Source organism: Rattus norvegicus, chromosome 18 (assembly GCF_036323735.1).
Source record: "Rattus norvegicus strain BN/NHsdMcwi chromosome 18, GRCr8, whole genome shotgun sequence".
NCBI lineage: Eukaryota > Metazoa > Chordata > Mammalia > Rodentia > Muridae > Rattus > Rattus norvegicus.
The window spans coordinates 30,464,399-30,485,201 of NC_086036.1; the positions used below are offsets into that span (position 1 = coordinate 30,464,399).

The 20,803-nt window shown below is 44.8% G+C and overlaps 1 long non-coding RNA gene across 1 annotated transcript; it reads left to right on the top strand.

Annotated features, from left to right (window-relative positions):
• LOC134482934 (uncharacterized) lies at positions 1 to 10,195 on the top strand. The gene is made up of 2 exons (XR_010059679.1): positions 1 to 3,016; positions 5,073 to 10,195. It is a non-coding gene; the product is annotated as an uncharacterized LOC134482934 (long non-coding RNA).
• The last annotated feature ends 10,608 nt before the right edge of the window (positions 10,196 to 20,803 follow it).

A 20,803-nucleotide genomic window follows, 5' to 3' on the forward strand; every position in this document is an offset into this window, starting at 1 on the left:
AAGAACTGATGAATGGACTCAAAGGGAAGCTCAAGAACAATTTCACTACAATTTAAGAGACAGCCCCCTCCCCTGGGCGTGGGCAGATGAGCTATAAACCCCTGCAGTGGATCTCTTCTCATGCCCTCCATAGGAGATACCTGATGACTGCAATCAGGCAATTAGAAAAGAGGCAAAACTCCTGCTGGTTATAGGCGGCCAAGGGGCCACCCCTAGAAAGTCAGCTTCACTTTAAGCCATGCCCTAAGAGATGGGGGGTAGATTAAAGGTTTGAATTCCCCAGCCGCTATTCCTTCCCTGTCAAGTCCAAAAGAAACAAATGGCTAACAGTTGAGCTGATTAGCATACTGAAGTGTATGCTGAAGTCCCAACTCTCTCAGCCACTCGACAGAGCCCATGCTGGCATCCTGGCTCTTCTCAGGAGCCTCCAGCTCCTGGGGTCTCCTCAGCTTCTCACTTCTATATAACCCTGCCTTTCTGCCAAGTGCTCGCTTGGGTCTTGGCTCTCTCTTGGTTCCCCCTCTCTTTCTTCCCTTTCTGTCAGATCCCAAAGAAACCTTGGACAAGCCTCACTCAGTACCCGGGGCTTCTCCCTCCACCCCCTACCCTACCTCTCCAGCTTCTCTTTCCTATATAAACCTGTCATTTTGGTCTTGCTTCCTCTTGGTTCTTGGCTCCTCTCTTGGTCCTCTGCTCTTGGTTCCTGGTCCCCTCTCTTCTCTCCTCCTTCTCTCTACCCCGATGGCCCTGTTCCGTGAATCTTAAAAGACACCTCTGGCTGTTTTCTCCCTCATGTCTACAATAAAACCCTTCTCCTCAACCACACCTAGGATTGGTCACGTCCTCCTTCTCATCTGCTGTCTTCCGTTCCTCTCTCCCTCTTTGCCTCTCCCTTTCCTCTTGTGACCCAGTCCATTTTGCCAGTAATGTTTAGTCTACCACTTTCTCGCTCTGCTCCGGACTCTTCCAGATGCCTCTGGCTACACTCTCATATCTACAATAAAATTCTTACTCTCAATCATTCCTCGGAGCAGGCACGCCGTTACTTTATACAGCAGCTCGCGATTGCCTCAGAATCATCTCAACACCAGACACTGAGTGTGAGCTGTGTGAAGTCTGTGTGTCCGAGCTGTCTGTCCAGTGAGGCGTGTGGGTGCTGCTGAGTACAAGGCCGGATACATAATCAATGCTTCTTAAGACACAGATAAAGAACCAAGGACCAGGCATGATAAATGTGCTGTTGGGAGGAGAAGTTCAATGCAGATCACAGGGGAAGCTGTAATTAGAAAGCATAGGCATTCGGGACTGCCTGCAGGTCAGAGGGGCTGGGCTAGTGGGCTTTGGCAGGGGAGCAGGAAATGGGCACAGAGGTCCTGCAGTTCAGGGCTGGCATAATTGGACAGAGATCAGCAGCCAGTCACCATGGTAACAGCCAATCCGAGGTGCCGTGCCTATGGCGAGGAGTCAAGGTTTCTAAAGCAGGGACTAAAAATGCTTCCTTTGTTCTCACTTGGAGTGAGCTGCTATCAAATCCATGCAGGGCTGATGCGATGCTTCAGGGACACAGCCAGCAACTGCTGGCCACTGTGACCGGGAGGAAGCCACGTGAAGGTCCAGGAAACCAGCTGGAGTTGGAGATGGAGAAGTTAAATATGTTTCATGGAACTCTTTGTGCCTCCCTGCAGGGTGGTGGCCACTGCGTAGGTTTAGAGTATGAGCAGGGCTCTCATCACAGTTGGGCCTATTAGCAGGCTGTGACCTGGGAGCAATCCTACCTCAGTTTCCTTTCAAAGAATAATATGGTTTGTTTGTTTGTTTGTTTTTGTGAGGCAGGATTTCTCTGTGTAGTCCTGGCTGTCCTGTAGCTTGCTATATAAATCAGGCTGACCTCCAACTCACAGAGATCCTCCTGCCTCTTCTCCAGTGCTCAGATTGAGAGCAAGCACCATCCTGCTAGAAGAACGCAGTCTAATGTTTGTTCTGCAGGGAGGCCTGTCTCACATCTACCTAGGGAGTGCAAACCCTATTGTCATGATGGTGACCAAAGGGCTTTGGGTAAGTAAAAGCCATATTTGATTCTTTAGCAGGGATAATCAAAAGGCTCCCTGTGAGACCTAAAAGTTGAAGGGAGAGTAGTTAGATCAACAACGTGATATTAGAAAGGAAATATTCTCAAGGCAGTCAAGAGAGCTGGGAGCCATGAGAGACCCCAAAGCCTTTGTTCTTCTGCCCAAGTCATAGTCCTAAACAGGATGCCTTTGAGTTTGCTCATCCTCTTTCCTGCCAGAGCAGGAGAAGGGAAACAGGGGAAGAACCTGAAGTAGGTGTTTCTAGGGAGTTTCACAGGAAGATGTGAGAGGAAGATGGAGGGATGGGAGAGGCCACTTTGCTTGCAACCTGGACAGGCCAGAAGCAGGTTGAGCAAGGACACAGCTGTGGGCTGCCCACATCTTCCTCCCCAGCCAGAAGTATCAAGAGATACAAACATCCCTATTTGGACTCTGGAGCAGTCATCTGTTGCTATGGCAACTGGGTGGGCTCTCCGGTGGGTGGAAGAAAGCGCAGCTGATGGAGATCAGCACTCAGGGCTGTAGCTCTACCCTTTCATGGATGTAGTGTTTATGACAGGGCGAGAGCAAAGCAGGACCTTTTTGCCATCATCCGGCCTTCACTCCAGTCTCAGATCTGGCCTGGCTCACAACAAGGAGCCAGGTGCAGAGGGGTAGCTCCTTGGGGACCCGTACCTTGGGCATATTTCCTTAGATCACATGTTCACCTAAGGGATTTGTGATGTTTTGTCTATGCTTGGCCCAGGGAGTGGCACTATTTGGAGGTGTGGCCTTGTTGGAGTAGGTGTGTCACTGTGGGCGTGGGCTTTAAGGCCCTACTCCTGGAAGGGAATATTCTGCTAACAGTCTTCAGATGAAGATGTAGAACTCTCAGCTCCTCCTGTACTATGCCTGCCTGGATGCTGCCATGCTCCTGCCTTGATGATACTGGATGAACCTCTGAACCTGTAAGTCAGCCCCAATAAAATGTTGTTCTTTATAAGACTTGCCATGGGTTGGGGATTTAGCTCAGTGGTAGAGCGCTTGCCTAGGAAGCACAAGGCCCTGGGTTCGGTCCCCAGCTCCGGAAAAAAAAAGAACCAAAAAAAAAAAAAAAAAAAAAAAAAGACTTGCCATGGTCATGGTGTCTGCTCAGAGCAGTAAAACCCTAACTAAGACAGGATTCAATTTCATTTTCTTTATAGACTCAATCACTTTCGTCTGTTTATTCAAAGTATATGAGGTGCAAAATGCTGGGTCAGAGCAGTGACAAGACAGATGAGGTTCCTGCCTTCATGGAGGGTATGGTTTATACACACGAGAAGGGAAGGGAAGGGAAGGGAAGGGAAGGGAAGGGAAGGGAAGGGAAGGGAAGGGAAGGGAAGGGAAGGGAAGGGAAGGGAAGGGAAGAGAAGGGAAGGGGAAGGGAGGGGTTGGGGATTTAGCTCAGTGGTAGAGCGCTTGCCTAGCAAGCGCAAGGCCCTGGGTTCGGTCCCCAGCTCCGAAAAAAAAGAACCCAAAAAAAAAAAAAAAAAAAGAGAGAGAGAGAGAGAGAGAGAGAAAGGGGAAGGGAAAGGGAGAGAAGCAAGACAGATTAGAGAAAAGAAGAGGAGAGGAGAGGAGAGGAGAGAAGAGAAGGGAGGCTAAAGAGAATGCAGTAAATGGTAGGACCCAGAGAAGTTGAAAGGCAAGCTGATTTGGAAGTGGTGGCCAGGGACAGTATCTTTAGCAGATAGAAAAAGCTATAGGGGACTGGAGAGATGGCTCAGTGGTTAAGAGCACTGGCTGCTCTTTTTAGAGTTCCTGAGTTCAATTCCCAGCAACCACATGGTGGCTCACAACCATCTGTAATGGGATCCAATGCCTTCTTCTGGTGTGTCTGAAGACAGCTACAGTGTACTCATACATAAAATAAATAATTCTTAAAAAGGAGGAAAGAAAGATCCACAGATGTGGGGAGAGGGCAGAACTCCTTCATAAGTGAAGGCAGGCACACTGAGAAGTGCAGGCAGGTGGTGGGGGTTAGAGCCTGGATACATGACAGTGGAATGGAGAAAGCCTGGACAGTATTGCCCTGCTTTAAGTTCTGAGGTGATAGAAGCAATGGGTATTTTTAGAGAAAGAAAAAAGAGTGTGTGTGTGTGTGTGTGTGTGTGTGTGTGTGTGTGTGTGCGCGCGCGTTTCTGTGTGTATACATACAGTGTGTATGTGCATATGATGTGTGTATGTGTCTGTCTTTCTGTCTGTCTGTCTGTTTATATGTGCTCTGGGGATTGACTCTAGAATCTCACAAGGCAACATGCTTACCCACTATGTAATACTCTAACAGTTTTCCAAAATGTATTTATTATTTTAAATTGCTTTATTATAAAACACTTGCAAAAAAAATCATATGCTGAGATTAACCAGGCCTAAAGTCTGCGTCTCAATGAACTCTCTTCGATTAAAATAGCCATTCTGACTGGAAACTGTGGAGCCTCACATTGGACTTTATAGTTTTACTATCACACATTTTACTATCAATTCCCAGAAACTCCATGACAGAGTATGAATAGAACTAGAAAGACAGTTAGCTTTATATCTGCACCGAGCCGTATTGGATTTGGGCCTAGCCGCTTTTTGACTGCATGGCTCAAAGTGGCTAGGTGACTTTGGGCTGTTTGGCCACAGATATTCACCCCTAAGATGACTGCCATAAGTCTTAAGATTGTTGAATGAAAGCCTCTCCCATGAATTTACGGCACAGGAAGATAACATTCAAGGGATGCCTCAGCTCCCTTAGCAGATACCTGTTACCTCCTGAATCAACACCCAGTGTCTCCACCGCCTGACCTCATCGTCTACCGCCTGACCTCTTTGCCTCCAGCTATCACTACCTGTATCCGCACCTCCCCCTCCTCTGTGTTTCACAAAGGACACTCCCCCTACCTGAAAGCCTTAAAAGCTGTAACATTCACCCCAATAAACGAGACCTTGACAACAGAATCTTGCTTGGTCTCCTTCTTCTCTCGCCCCCCCATTTAGACCCAAGGGTAGCGCCCCTTCGGGACCCTGAATAACTGGGTCCCCGCTGGCGGGGACAAGTGGCGCCTGAACAGGGACCCCGAAGTACGGCCAACTACCGGACGACGGAGACAGGAGATCCATGGAGAGATTGAGGACTCTTCAGGCTGCATCGCTCCTGCATCGCTGGAGAGGGAGGTAAGACCGGTCGAGTAAGTGTCGTCCCATCGCCGTGGGGAAGGTATTGTCTAAGGAGGCTTGATTCATAGGAGAGATCAAGCGCTCATTCAGGGAGAGAGGAAAGAGTTAAGAAAAAGGATTTAATCAATTTTTTTTGTTTTGTTGATGAAAAGTGTCCTTGAGGTAAGATGGGCTAGAAAAGGCCTTGATGATTTGGGCTAGCGTAAGTAAAACTTGTAATAAAAAAGGGACAAGGTAATGGTAAAGTATTTTTGTGTATGCGTTCTTTTAGAGTTATGTTTTAGTCTTTGGACCCTGACTAGAGATAGTTTACACCCTAGACATGAGAGAGAATGGGTTTGGGAAAAACAGTCCTCCCGGACTCTCCGCAGATGCTTTGGAGAAAGAGAAAAACCTTTTCAGAGCTCTCTTAGGAACAGAGGGAAAGCAGACGTCCTGCCTCTCTGCTGGTTCCTATTGGAGAAATGCTTATTTCTGGTTCTGGGTTCCATAGGTAGGATATGTGGGACACCATCTAGTTTTTTCCCTCTATGCCTATTGTCTGTCCTTGGTGCACCAAGCCGTCCATGTCTGTCAGTTTATGTCTGTGGTTTTTGCTTCTCGTTGCTTGAATGTTTTGTGTTTCATGTTTAAAAGAAAAGGTTAAAATTTTAAATGCTGGTTGATTCACCCATTGATGTAGTTTTAACTCCTTTCAAGAAAGGTACAAATAAAAAGTTTCAATTGGCTTTTGGAGCCTGCATCTGTAGCTAGAAGCCTAAGTCCACTGGGCAAGCTCCCCAGGGGGCTGGCTAAATGTTTACACTAGCCGATCCTAAAGGCACTAGGAGCTTCACAGCTTCTATGGTAATGAATCTGATAGCTGTTTCTCTTAGAAAAATCCCTGACTTATTATTTGACTTAGCAGGTGACAAGGTGCTTCTCTTAATATTACAGCTAGAAAAAGTAAAAATGGTGCTTGGTCTAAATATTAAAGATATGTATAGCCACTTCAATTTTGTTTCTGATTGGTTTTAAATGTATAAATATGCTCTACACGCTTTGGTTATGTACTATTGGCTTTTAAGTTATTAGATATGGTTAAAAAGGTGTAACATTGGTAACAGAAAGTTGGCTTAAAATTGTAATTTAGATGAAGTCATTCTAGATAACATGTGACATGGGCCTGGTTGCCTTGTCACTGTTTGGCCTTAGCCTTAGATTATAGGATCAAAAGCCTCTCCCTGTAATTTACTGCACAAGAAGTTTACATTCATGGAATGTTTTCAGCCGCAACAAGACCCTTCTGGGTCTCCAACAAGGTTTGACCCCTGCTGAGCCCTGCCCTTGCATGTGGAAGCTTTTTGTTCCCAACTGGCAGTCTGGCCAGGTACTTCTCACCTGAGTCAGAATTAGGCTGGCCTTCCTGGTTATTTCCCTAATTTATTCAGGCCACATAGTCTGTCCTTTGTTACCGAAGTCTCAGCCAGGGTTCCCCACTGTGCTTTGCAGATACCTGCTAAGTGCTGTACTTTAGATATATAGTTTGGTCCATAAAGAAACCAGAGGCCTTTTCCTCTTCTGGCTTGACACAAAAAAAAAAAAAAAAAAAAAGAAAAAAAATCAAACAGGTAGAGATTGTTACAAGACTTACGAAAGATTGATGAGGTTTTAGAACTTGTGAGAGCATTACAGCCAGTTTGCTTACTCCAACTGCCATTTCAAGATAGATTTAGAGGACTGATTTTATACAATTTGTTTACGTCCTGGCCATTGTGAGTTTTCATTTCGTGAGCTTGCTTATAATTTTAGAGAGCCCACAAAGTGATATCATTAAAAATTTTACAAGGGGCTGGGGATTTAGCTCAGTGGTAGAGCGCTTACCTAGGAAGCGCAAGGCCCTGGGTTCGGTCCCCAGCTCCGAAAAAAAGAACCAAAAAAAAAAAAATTTTACAAAAGAATGGCTAATAGCCTTATATTATGTAATTTTGTCGCTTCTTCAATGTAAGAAGTTAGAACCTTAAATCTTTCAGTGTATATGAAAATTTTTACTACAAACCTTTGCTCTCAAAATGAGCTTTAATATTTGGGGAGTAGCTGTTGCAGAAAAGAATATTTGAAGCTAATTTTAAGCTTCTAAGGATATGTTAATTGGCTAACTACCTCACCTTACCAGAGGACTTAAGCCTTCCTTTGTTATCCTCATTGGAGATAAAGCTTCAGTTGTGTTAATACAGAACTGTAGACTAGAGTCATGGAAGTATTTTAAAAAAGAAACCTGGTAAAACATATTTTATTCCAAACAGCAATTAAATTGGTTATTACAAAATACTGATATTTGGCCTATCACATATACAAATCTCAGGCAAAATTGATAATTTTACTCTTTGCATGCTTTTGTATTTCCTATAAATTTGTGCATACAACCCATAGAAAATGAGCTTACTATATTTATAGGTGGTTCATCTAATGAAAAGGCTACATGTATGATTGGATCACTTGTTTATTCTCTTCAGTTTCCCCTGCTTTAGCACAGATTATTAAATTACGTGCTGTAGCCACTGTTTTAAAAAAAAAAATCAAGCTTTTAAGTCATATACTGATAGCCAATGTATGGCTTATGGTTTACAGTTGATTAAAAAGTTTCCCTTTTTAGATACTACTAGCCCTCAAATTATACAATTACTTAATGATATATTAGAGACAGGTTTTCTACTTAAAATCAATGAGTGATTTCAGTGTGAATTGTCTGACAACTCAATGTCCTTTCAGTGCTCTGGCTCAGACAACTAAACAAAACCATAGACCCAGCTCTTTAAAAATGGTAATAGAGTTGATAACACACCCTCTTGAAAAGAGGAAGACTCCATTTGCTTACTTTCAACTCCCAGCCTCACCCTGCCAGCTCAGGGATTTCTAGTGCGACTAAATCTGGACAATATTTATAGGATTTGGCATCTCTAATTAATGCTTATGTTTAGGTAAATAAAGCTGGTGAGGGGCTGGAGAGATGGCTCAGTGGTTAAGAGCATTAAGTACTATTCCTTTATAGGCCATTTAAGAACTCAAACTGGATTGCCTAGACCCCTTAACAAGGGAGGACAATGATACCAGGCAGATTATAGGCCTTACATAGGAATAATTAGTCAAAAAATCTCATTCTTTATATCACCAAAACAATAATGCTGGAGATAATAATTTGGTATAAAAGTAAATTTATAAATACAAGTGCTCAGTGTCCTCAATTTAATCCTCAAGGACTTATCTTAATAAATAATATTTTAACAATATTTTAGTAAATAAAAAGGGGAGTTATCCCTGTATGCTAAAATATGCTCCTTTTATTTCAATTTTAAAATTTGGATGCCAAGGAACACTCTGAGTTTATGGCACCCTACAGCTAGGCATACTTCTGCCTAGGTGAAATAGAAAGATCCACATATTGGCATGATCCTGTTCAGATATTTTATATGGGGAAGAGGGAATCTTTGTGTTTTTTCTATAGGAGGCTACAGGAGTGTGCCAGCTGCCCGAGTGGCTGGTGAGCCATGCTGATCCTGGGAGCATGAAGATTCAGCTCTCCTGGTTCAGGTCCCTGGAGTCATTCCTGTGTCCTTGGAGGAATATGGAGGATTCCCACTCATCTTTTGTCATCACAGAAATTCTGGCGTTGCTGCAGTCATTGTGTCCCGTCCCACCACGGCCTGCGCTCTGACCCTCTGCACTGTTGCTTGGTGGAAGCTGCTGTGGACTGGGGAACTCTGCCCTGGTTTTGCAGATCTCAGACATGGTTCCATTGCCTGCTGGTTGTTCCAGAGAAGAATGACCGATCCTGAACTGTCCTGGGAAAGACCTTGGCATTTTCGCTGCTATTGTAGCAGCCATTACTGCTGCAGCCATTGTGTCTGCAGTGTCTGGAGCTACCCTCCCCCAATCTATTGTTAGGCAAGCACAGTGGGTGAACTTTCTGGAGTAGTTGCTAACAATTGGGAATTCTAAATTTTATTACAGGAGAGGCTTGACTAGGTCCTTGGTGGTATAGCCATAGCAGCTGAGGAGAACCAGATGAGGTGCCCACTACTTATCATCGGGAGAGGCTCAATTTCCACAATCTCTTATATTAATGCCATCTGGCTCCTACTCTTTCGCCCCTGGGCTCAAGTAAGAGGAATGAGAAGATGATCCAATGTAGCTTTCCTCAGTGACGGGCAACTTCCTCTGACCCTTGACCAATCTAGACATGGAGCCTTGAGGGCGACAAGGTGGTCCTATGACAGAGAGGCTGGGGTTTGAGAGGTCGATCCTAAGACAGAGGTGGCTACACCCCGTTTAAACGTGCGGGCCGGTCAAATGCTCCTCTGCCCAGTTTCTCCCCCAATAAACACACGTATAGCCCAGAACGGTGTGTTACAGCATAAGTTCATTCCTAGCCATTGGGGTGCAGTCCTAACTGCAAGAGTGGCTCACCATGGCCGAGCTGGGCACTCTGTGAGGCATGTCTGATCTCTCTCAGACCACTACTTCCACCTAATGGTCTTTTATAAAAGAAAAATGGGGGAGATGCACGGAGCCGTATTGGATTTGGGCCTAGCCACTTTTTGACTGCATGGCTCAAAGTGGCTAGGTGACTTTGGGCTATTTGGCCACAGATATTCACCCCTAAGATGACTGCCATAAGTCTTAAGATTGTTGAATGAAAGCCTCTCCCATGAATTTACGGCACAGGAAGATAACATTCAAGGGATGCCTCAGCTCCCTTAGCAGATACCTGTTACCTCCTGAATCAACACCCAGTGTCTCCACCGCCTGACCTCATCGTCTACCTCCTGACCTCTTTGCCTCCAGCTATCACTACCTGTATCCGCACCTCCCCCTCTTCTGTGTTTCACAAAGGACACTCCCCCTACCTGAAAGCCTTAAAAGCTGTAACATTCACCCCAATAAACGAGACCTTGACAACAGAATCTTGCTTGGTCTCCTTCTCTCGCCCCCCCATTTAGGCCCAAGGGTAGCGCCCCTTCGGGACCCTGAATAACTGGGTCCCCGCTGGCGGGGACATATATCCTCATTCCTCACTTGTCTTATTTACCTTTCTATTGCTGTGACAAAACGTTATGATCAATGAAACTTATAAAAGAAAGTTAAGTTGGGCTTATAGTTTCAGACAGTTAGAACCATGATGGAGAGCAAAGTTATACTGCTAGAAGAGATGATAGTTCACTTCTTGATCTACAAGCCGGAGGCAGGGAGATCACCATAGTCATGGTGCAAGTCTTTTGAAACCTCAAGCTCACACCCAGTGACAGACTTTCTCCAACAAGGCTACAGCTCTTAATCCTTCCCAAACAGTTTCACCAACTGGCAACCAAGTATTTAAATGTATTAGCCTCTGGGGACCATCATAATCCAAAATACCACCTAACTCATGTCCATTTTTACATAAAATGTAAGTGCTTATGTCCACTACTAGCCTAGTGGACAATGGCCTGCAAGAAGGCAAGAGTTTGGACTGGAGAAGATGGCTTAGTGAGTAAAAGCTCATCATACAAGCATGACAACCTGAGTTCAAGTCCCCAGAATACACATACAAACCAGTGAAGACGGGAATCCCAGAAGCTCGTAGGCCTGTATACAGTGGGAGAATGAAAGACTTTTTTAAAGCAAAGTGAAAGTTGAAGACCAACACTCATGCTCATCCTCTGACCTCCACACACATCCTATGGCATGTGTGCACATAGAAGAAGGCAAGAGTTGAAGCAGAGAGCCCATTGTAGAGACTGCTTCAGTGACCCACTTGAAAGCTTATGGCCAGGTGTCTTAGGGGTTAACTGCTGTGAACAGCCACCATGACCATGACAAGTCTTATAAAGGACAACATTTAATTGAGGCTGCTTACAGGTTCAGAGGATCAGTCCATTATCATTAAGGTGGGAGTCTGGCAGCATCTAGGCAGGCATGGTACAGGAGGAGCTGAGAGTTCTACATCTTCATCTGAAGGCTGCTAGTGCAAGACTGACTTCCAGGCAGCTAGGATGAGGGTCTTAAGCCCATGCCCACAGTGACACACCTACTCCAACAAGACTACACCTCTTAAAAGTACCACTCCCTGGGCCAAGCATATACAAACCCTCACACCAGGGCTGGGTAGTAGAAATCCAGATAGAGAATTTTCAGGGAACCCCAGCCAGGGTGCTGGACACCGAGGGTAGAATGTAAGAGGAAGGATGACTTGCAAGGGTCTAACCTAAGAATGCCCTCTGTAAAAGGGTTTGTGAAAGTGCGCAGAGTGCTGCAGGAGCAGTTACACTGAGTCTCAGCTATGACTTGCATGAAACACTTCCGAGTCCAAGTTGTCCAAGAGCCTCTTCCTGTTTGCCAGGAAACCTTGGTGAACAGAGGCGGTTCACAGATTCCTTAACCAAAAAAAAATTCCACATGAACCAAAAAGATTTTTTTTTTCTAGCAGTGAATTACTGGCGTTCCTAAAGCGGTGGCAAGTGTCATCACTCTGTGTATAGCTCTGGCTGACCTACAACTCAAAACAATCCTTCTGCCTCAGCCTCTGGAGTGCTGCGGTGACATTTATTATGAGCCAGGGCTAAGAAAGACACCCAGGTTGAAAGGAGAACGCAGAAAGTAGACCGCTTATAAAGTTCCTGCCTTCCAGATACTAACTTACTGTTTTAACTTCGTTTGAATTTAAATAGATTTAAATTCAAATTTAGATACATTTATTTAATAAGAGACTGTTGCCCAGAGAGGCTAAGTAGCTCACTGAAGATTAGTTACATAGGCAGTAGGCAGAGTATGCTGAGTCTGCCTCTGTTTGAACATGGGTTTTGTTAAATGCTTTGCAACTCCAAGACAGTTAAACCACCACACCAACTAAAGCAACAGGAATTTGAAGCTGTGTGCTGGAGATTTGGGGAGCAATTTGGGAAAGTGATAGAAGACTTTTGGGGCAGAGGCAAGGGCAGCAAGCTGCCAGAAGGCTAGGACTTGGGAATTTTAGTCAGCAGATCCTCCAGGGTTTAGAGGAGGAAGAATTTTCCAGAAGGGGGTTGCTTGGCTTTACTTGTAATGCTGCCTGGTTAGGTAGTGTGATAACCCCTTACCCCTTACATGGTAAGGTACAATTCCTGACCACGAACCCCAGTAAAACCACTTGTGACTCAGACAATAACAAGGGAGTGAGAGAACAGAGGCTGACCATGGATTCAGAACCAGGAAGTAGGGGCAGGAGATGACCAGGATACAATAGCAACCACCCTGGAGTTCACAGAAATTCTGGGAAGATGTCTGTCTTAATATTTTATTTGGAGAAGGAAAGAAAGGATAGTTGGCGCTTGGAGGTTGCAGGATGTGAATAAAAACCAGGTCACTCCTGGTTCTGTTACATCACATCCCTCAGAAAGGCTCAGTGGGATGAGCACGTCTGAGTCATGCAATTAACCATCAGCTGTTTGCCCCAGGGGCCTTTGCATGACTGTTTCCTGAGGTCTTTAGGGAAAGAAACAGCCTTTGTGCACAGTGCTGTCCCCCCACTCCAAGTCTTCCTCTCCCCGGGCTAAGTCTTCGTGGTTGTTAAAGCAACCTGGGGCAGCCGAGAAGCCAGCTTACAGAGGCAGGGAGAGTACAAGCCCTATCTGTGCTCCCCTCTCTGTGCTCCCTTCTCTGACCTATCCTTCGCAGTAGCACAGAGTGCCCAGTCTGCTGTGAGGCCTCACTGTCCTGCAGGTCTGAGGCTTCATTTTGCTGGTGAACACTGACAGCAGTTTCTGGTTCCATGTCCAAAGGCAAAAGCACAGTCCTGGATCATTTTCTATGTTCCTGTTAAGAAAACTCCAGAACTTTCCTTTTTTAGAGGATAATTTAGAAGTATCTCAGAAGGAGTTGTGGTGGGGGGGATGGGGAGATGCATAAAATTAAGAGGTTGAGGAGATGTGGGAGGACTTAGGGAAGGAAACAAAATAAAAACATTGTAGAAAAATTATTTATGAGAAAAGGAGAAAAAATTAAATATAAGGCCAGAGGGATGGCTCAGTGGTTGCTCTTCCAGAGGACCTGGGTTCAGTTCCTAGAGTTTCTGTCAGGAGGCTCACTGCTACCAATGACTCCAGCTCTTGAAAATTAGACAGACAGATACACTCACACACATACACACACACACACACACACACACATATATGTATGTATATATATGTATATATATATATATATATATATATATATATATATGTCTTACCTCAAATAATTCCTCCTTTATTTTATAGAAATTATATTTGTACAGTTTTCACACGAGACATTGTCCATAACAAAAAAATATGAACAACCTAATATTCATGAAGACAAATACCTTATGGCTGAAAGGTGGCTCGGCTGGTGAGGTGCCTGTCATATAAGCATCGGGATCCAGGTTTTGATTCCTGTAAAATCCCAGCACAACAAAGAGCGTCGGTAACCAGCATGCATGTTAGGGTGAGGCTGGGATCTCATTGGCCAGTCAGCCTAGATGATGCGCAAGACACCGTGGCTCAGAAAAATAACAGAGAAAGAAGCCTGCCTTAGTCCGTGTTCTATTGCTGTGAAGAGACACCAGGACCTCGACCAAAGCAACTCCTTTTATTTTTAGTTTGTTGAGACAGGGTTTCTCTGTGTTTCCCTGACTTGTTTCTGTCCTGGAACTTACACCGTATTAGCCTTGATCTCAGGAATTGGCCTGCCTCTGTCTCCCGAGTGCTGGGATTAAAGGTGCGTACCACTACCTCCCCCCCACAGCAACTCTTATAAAGGAAAAGATTTAACTGGGGTTGGCTTACAGTTCAGGGGTTCAGTCCATTATCATCAGGGTGGGAAGCATGGTAGCGTCCAGGCAGCTATGTTGCTAGAAAGTAGCTGAGAGTTCTACATCAAAATCTGCAGGCAGCAGGAAGAGAGAGACTTTGGGCCTGGCTTAAGCATTTGAAACCCCAATAGGCACACTTCCTCCAACAAGGCCATACCTAATAGTGCCACTCCCTGGTGACCCAGCATTCCAATCTCTAAGCTTCTGGGAGCCATTCTTATTCAAACCACCACAACCCCTGACACTGATCTCTAGCCTCCGCACGCACACACAGGTGCACATACCGTGAACGTGTACATATCCCACACATGGAGACGGTTTATATCTGTGCTGTACAGTACTAAACAGTGCGTACAATGAACTAAGTAGATCTATGTGATTGACCAGAATAAAGCTGAAACGAAGTGTTAAATGAAAATGGCAAACTGTGGGGCCAGAGAGATGGTGGCACGCACCTGTACTCTGACTGCTTGTAAGACTGAAACAGGAGCATCATCTAGGGCTACACAGCAAAACCCTGCTTCCAAAAAAAAAAAAAAAAATCCAACAAGTTGTAGAGAAGTAGAGAATACGATCCTATGTAGAAAACAAGAACCCCCACCCTCAGCCCCACTCCCAAAATAAAAAGCTTAAACACACAAAATACCAAATTAGTTAGTGGATGTACTGGGGGAGCAAGAGTTGGTGTGTGTTTAGGGACTCAAACCGGTTGTTTCTTCCACTGAATTATTGCATCTTTCCCATCTCAGCAGGTACACAGGTGAGGGCTATAGAGATGGCTCAGTGGTTGAGTGCTTGCTGCTCTTTGTAGAAGACCTGAATGTGGACCCCAGCAGCCAGGTCAGGTGGCTCACCATTGCCTGTAAATTCCCGCTTCAGGGGGCCCAGTGCCTGTTTTGGGCTTTCACTGAGCAATTTCCCTGGCCCTTGTTTTAGCTTTGAGACATGCAGCCTAGGCTAACTTTCAACTCCGGATCCTTCAGCCTTCAACCCTGAATACTGGAATTACAGAAATTTGTCACCATGCCCAGGTTTCCTTTTTTGTTATTTTCAAGATAAGTTGACTTTAAAAATAATTTTTTAGATTTATTGATATTTTTCTTGTTTGAGTATGAATGTTTTACCTGTATGATGTATGTGTGTCACATGTGTGCCTTCTAACAGAGGTTAAAAGATGGGGTTGGGCTTCCCCAGAATTGGAATTCTGCATGGTTGTGAGCCACCAGGTAGGTGCTGGGAACCAAGCAGAGGTATGAATGATCTTAACTCTCCAGCTTCATAACTTTAAAAAATATATACGTGTGTGTGCATACACACACACACACACACACACACACACACACACACACACACACATTCAATATATAAAATTAGCCCATCAAGGAGAATTGTCAGAAAGGGCCCTGTAAATTGTGACATAGTTGACAGAGGGGCCCATGTCGGGGTCTGAGAATGACTGCTAGGATGACCACCTCCGAAATGACCACCTCCGAAATCCTACGTAGTGACTCGCTTTCTCATTCGGCATGGGGGAATGCCCTGTCTATGACCCCGAAATCCCTCTTGGGTTGCGCTGAGCTCCTTGGCAGGCACCTCGTCCTGCTTCCCTTCCCAGACTCTGAGGATGGATGAAATCACAGTTTTTAATCACTCGGCTCTGCCCTTGGTTCCTGCATAGGACTGATGTCTCTGAGACGTAGCTGAGACAGCTTCCTGTTGTTGCCTGCTCAGGAAACACGCTGTTACATATGCAGCCTTACCAGTTCCTTTGTGGACAAGCCAGACCCTAAATAAATGTACACGAATAAATAAATGATCCTGGCTGTAACATGGTGCCCATCTCGGAGCCACATCCCGGTTTAAGAACTGCGAAGCACTCTCCTTTGAGAGTGACAGAGAGACCATGTATGTGCACACACTTTCTCTAAGTGATCTCCCCTCCTGTAGCACTGCTGATGGTGGGGAGCTCTTGAAGGGGTTTTAGGGAGGGTGGCACAGTGAGACTGACATTATTAAAAAGCCCTCAGGGTCGGTGAGATTGCTCAGTAAGTAAACCTGCTGGTGTGAGTTTGATCTCTGAAAGGGATCAGGGAGAGAGTGAAGGAGAGAACAGACTCCACACACAAAGTAGTTGTCACACACACACACACACACACACACACACACACACACACACACACACACACTCATGCTGAAATAGGGTTTTTTTAGGTTCTCAGAGGAGCTGGGACAGTTGGTAGGTTGCTTGCCTAACATTCAGAATCCTGAGTTCAATCCCCAGCACCACGTAAAATAGCTATCTATGGTGGTAATGCCTATAATCTCAGAGTTTGGAAGGTGGAGACAGAATGATCAGGAATATAAGGGTCATCCTTGCCTATACAGTGAGGTCAAAGTCAGACTAGGTTCCATGAGACCCTGTCTCAAAATTAAAGAAAACAAAAAACAGTCTCTCAGAGGCTGGGCATGATGACTCACTTCTGTAATCTCAGCCTGAAGAAGCTGAGGCAGGAGGGTTGGAACTTGACAAACCCAGACTTCATAGAAACCCAGACCTGTCTCAAAATAAACAAGTGAAAAAAAATCTCTGCCTGGAGTGTAGCATTTTTGTGAGGCCAGAGGCATGAGAATGAGGCTAGATAAGAACTGGTAAGATGGTAAGGATGCATTGTCAACAACAGAGTTCTTGAGGTTTACACAGTGCCTTACCTGAGGCACCCACTGCCAACTCACTGAGAGCACCTTCTGCCCAGTGGAGCCCTTTGCTCTATTCCTGTCCCAGCATTGAAGACAGGCTTTCTGATACTGGGGGGAAAGGCTAGGATCATTTGAGAGTTGTCACAGCTTCTGCAAGTGACAGGAAGTGACTGGGAATCCCGAGCCTGTGCTGCAGCCCTGAGCTGCTGTGAGCTGTAGCTCTCTGATGTATCAAGGGCAAAGGAGCGTGTTGGAAGTATATGTTGGGTAAGCTAGAGGTAGGCAGAATTTCATCATGATGGGTAGGCTTCTCCTATTCCCTTGCAATTACTGACCTCAACTCAGTTGACTTCTTTAACCCAAGGCCAAGCTCTTTAGCGCTAGAACTAGTTGTATCCTAGCTTAAGTATAAAAGGAAGGGACACCTGGCTCCAGTTCCCATCCTCACTGTCTAGCGTGGGCTGAGGCTGCCACCTAACTGCTTCAGACCTCTCCGTCCCAGACCTTTCCCTCGACCCCTGGCTGTGATCAGAAGTCCAGGCTTTCTATCTCCTCTGTCCAGTCATTGGCCGTTCAGTCTTTTATTAGCCAATCAGAGATAATTAGGAAGAATTCTTTATACCATATCGATACAGGAGATTCTTGACTATTCACGGCAATGCATGGGTCTAGACTGTAACCAGATGTCATGGCACAGAAATCAGCATCTGAATACACAGAGCACAGATCCTCCTCCAACACCCCTGAGCCATCTTCCCAGTCCAACACTCCTCAGCCCCAAAGCCCCTATTAGTTAAAGTTTGAGGGGACTGTGACTGAGATGTGGCTTTGATTTCTAACTGCAACTTTATTTTAGTAGACAAGGTCCTTTGAAGGGCATCTGAAAACGTTCTTCATACTTTCTCTGTTTGTATTTATCACTAAAATAACTTCTGATTCTCTTTGTGTTTACCCTGGATCAGACAAATGAAGATTTCTTTGTTCCAGGTTCATCATTTTACAGGAACAATTGCGGACTCTTTCCTTCCTCTTTGCTGTGAGGTCTAGCTTGAGGGTTGCTATAGAATGGTCAGTAACTTGGGAGTTGGCCTTTCTACTCCTTGTGTGCTTGCTGATAAAGAGATTCACACGGGCACTGGGGGGAAAACATTCCCAACCCTTAAGCCAACCACTGACACCATACAGGAGGCCTTTAAAGCCTGAACCTGGGGCTGGAGATGGTTCAGCAGTTAAGAGCATTGGCTATTCTTCCAGAGGACACCGCTCGATTCTCAGAGACCATGTGGTAGCTCATAACTTTCTGTTACTCCTTTTCTGGCCTCCATGGGTGCAAGGCCTGCAAGTGGTACAGACATACATGTACACAGAAAGTAGCTTTTTATTTCCTTGAAAAGCCTGAAATTTGTCATTTGTAATGGCAGGTTTGTGAGCAGGCATCATATTCTCTTCTACTTAATCATTCAACAAATATTTACTTAATGCCCATGCCCACCCTCTCTATATGAGGCACTTGAGATTGTACTCAGATTCTAAAAACATCGCTGACTCTGACTCTCAAGTCAAGTTGTCTAATGAATGTGGCATGCCATGATTGTTTGTGGTCTGGCCAAGCACTGCCAAATGATTTAATTAAAGCGATAAAACAGAAGACGACTTGCTCAGCCTTTGTCATGTATAATCAACAAGCTCTTAGTTCTGTGCTAACAAGGCCTGTGTAAGGTTCTTTGCTTATTCAAACTAGTATATAACCATTAACTAGTTAAATCAAATAGGTCCTCAGGGAGGCTGGGCAGAGCCGTTATCTCTACGGTGATGGAAGCCAAGCTTGTTCAAGGCTGACTAGGGAGGTCAGCGGTGGTGTGACAATTTGTATATGCTTGGCCCAGGGAGTGGCACTATTAGGAGGTATGGCCTTGGAGTAGGTGTGTCACTGTGGGCATGGGCTTAAGACCCTCACCCTAGTTCCCTGGAAGTCAGTCTTCCATTAACTGCCTTCAGATGAAGATGTAGAACTCTCAGCTCCTCCTGCACCATGCCTGCCTAGATGCTGCCATGCTCCCACCTTGATGATAATGGACTGAACCTCTGAACCTGTAAGCCAGCCCCAAATGCATGTTGTCCTTTCTAAGACTTGCCTTGGTCATGGTGTCTGTTCACAGCAGGAAAACCCTAACTAAGACAGGTGGCTTACTGACAACTGGAATCCTGCTCTTCTGTGCCAGGGCTGATGAATGCTTCCCCTCCCAGGCACTTACACATCTGTCTTTATTTTCCCAGGTATCCCCACTTTGCAACTTCCCAGCCCCACACATCTCTCCCCTCTTCCCTTCTCAGATGCCCTTCCACCCCTCCCTCAAGCCCACTAAAGTGTTGGCAAGCTTTGGTGGCTTTCTATTTCAGACATTATTTCATATTGCATGCAACTTCGGCAAGTAAGGCTTTGGAATGAGGCAAGCCTTGGGTTTAAATCTTGATCTTGTTGTTTAGTGGCCATGTGGCTTTAAGCCTATTGCTTCATCTTTCTCATGCCTTAGTTTTCATCTTTGTGAAATGGGTATGGTGATATGGCACTGTTGTAAGAGCTAATGACATAGTTTTTATCATCACTTGGCATGGAAATAATATACAGTGTGTGTCCAGTATGTGCTGGGGATGTAGCTCAACTGGTAAAGTTTTGCCTACCATGCACAAAGCTCAGTGTTCAACCCAGCACTAAAATAAAATAAAATGTCCTCACTACATAAAAACTCAAATAATTAAGCAACTGTCCAGTCTCCAGTAGTGCCCTCTCCAGGGGAAAAAATATTACTAGGCAACTGTTGCAAATCCCCTCCAGAAGGAAATGTAAGAGACTTATAAAGCAGTTAACAGTCTTCACCTGAAAAAAAAAAACCTATAGAAAAAATATAGATTCTTACAGTGCTATGGGTAAGTCTGACTTGTAACCATTCATGCTATCAGACCTGGAGGGACATGTATACAAATACGTCGGTGTGCGCGTACGTGTGCGTGTGTGTGCTTTACATTTTATTTATTTATTTAGTTAGTTTGCATGTGCACATGTGGAGATCAGAGGAAAACTTGTGGGAGTCAGTTCTCACCCTCCACACTGTGGGTCCTGTGTGTGTGGAGTGTCACCCTCAGGTTACCCGGCTTGGCAGAAACTGCCTTTACTCTCTGAGTCATGTCACCAACACTTGGTTTTGTGGTTTTGAGACAGGTCCTGGAGTGTTAGACCTGAAGGGGTGGGGGAAACAATTCCATGACTGATTAAAGCAAGCTATATCTAGAATTGGTCAACCACCTGTCTCTTCCAAAGTTGGGATTTCAGAGAACAGCCCTTCACTGGCTTTTGAGATCCCTTTTATGAGGAAGGGTTAGGGTTCATAGAAAACAGCTGTGGAGATAATTGGCTGTTAGCACCTGGATAGAAGAGGGATCTTCAGGGATCAAGGCTGCCTGTGGGGTAGATAAGGGTGAGAATTCTTCATATGGAGGCAGAGTCATTATGGTGTTCCGGAGTTTAGCAAAGCAAAGGGGTGGGCATACATCATATCATGGGGTTGCAGGTCCATCATAGGTTGAAAATAGCTCACAGGATACATTAGGTGTAGGAAACAGAAACATAGTTTTGTAAGGTAAGGAGACTTAATAACAATGTATAATAATGTGACTACTTAAAAACAATGTGGCTCCTGTTTTGACTTCACAGCAGCTCATGCTCAAACTATGTAGCTGAAAATGACCTTAAACCCCTGATCTATCTTCTTCTGCCTCAGAAGTGCTGATATTATAGGCATGTGTGTATATACAGATATGTGAACACGCATGTGTGTGTGTATATATATATACATATATATATGGAGAGAGATAGCTATATATACAGTGTATATATATGTGTATATATATATGTAGAGAGATAGCTTTCTATATAGTATATATATATATATATATGCACAAAGCCCAATGTTTGATCCATATGTATCCATGTATATGTTTGTATGTATGTATGTATGTATGTATGCATGTA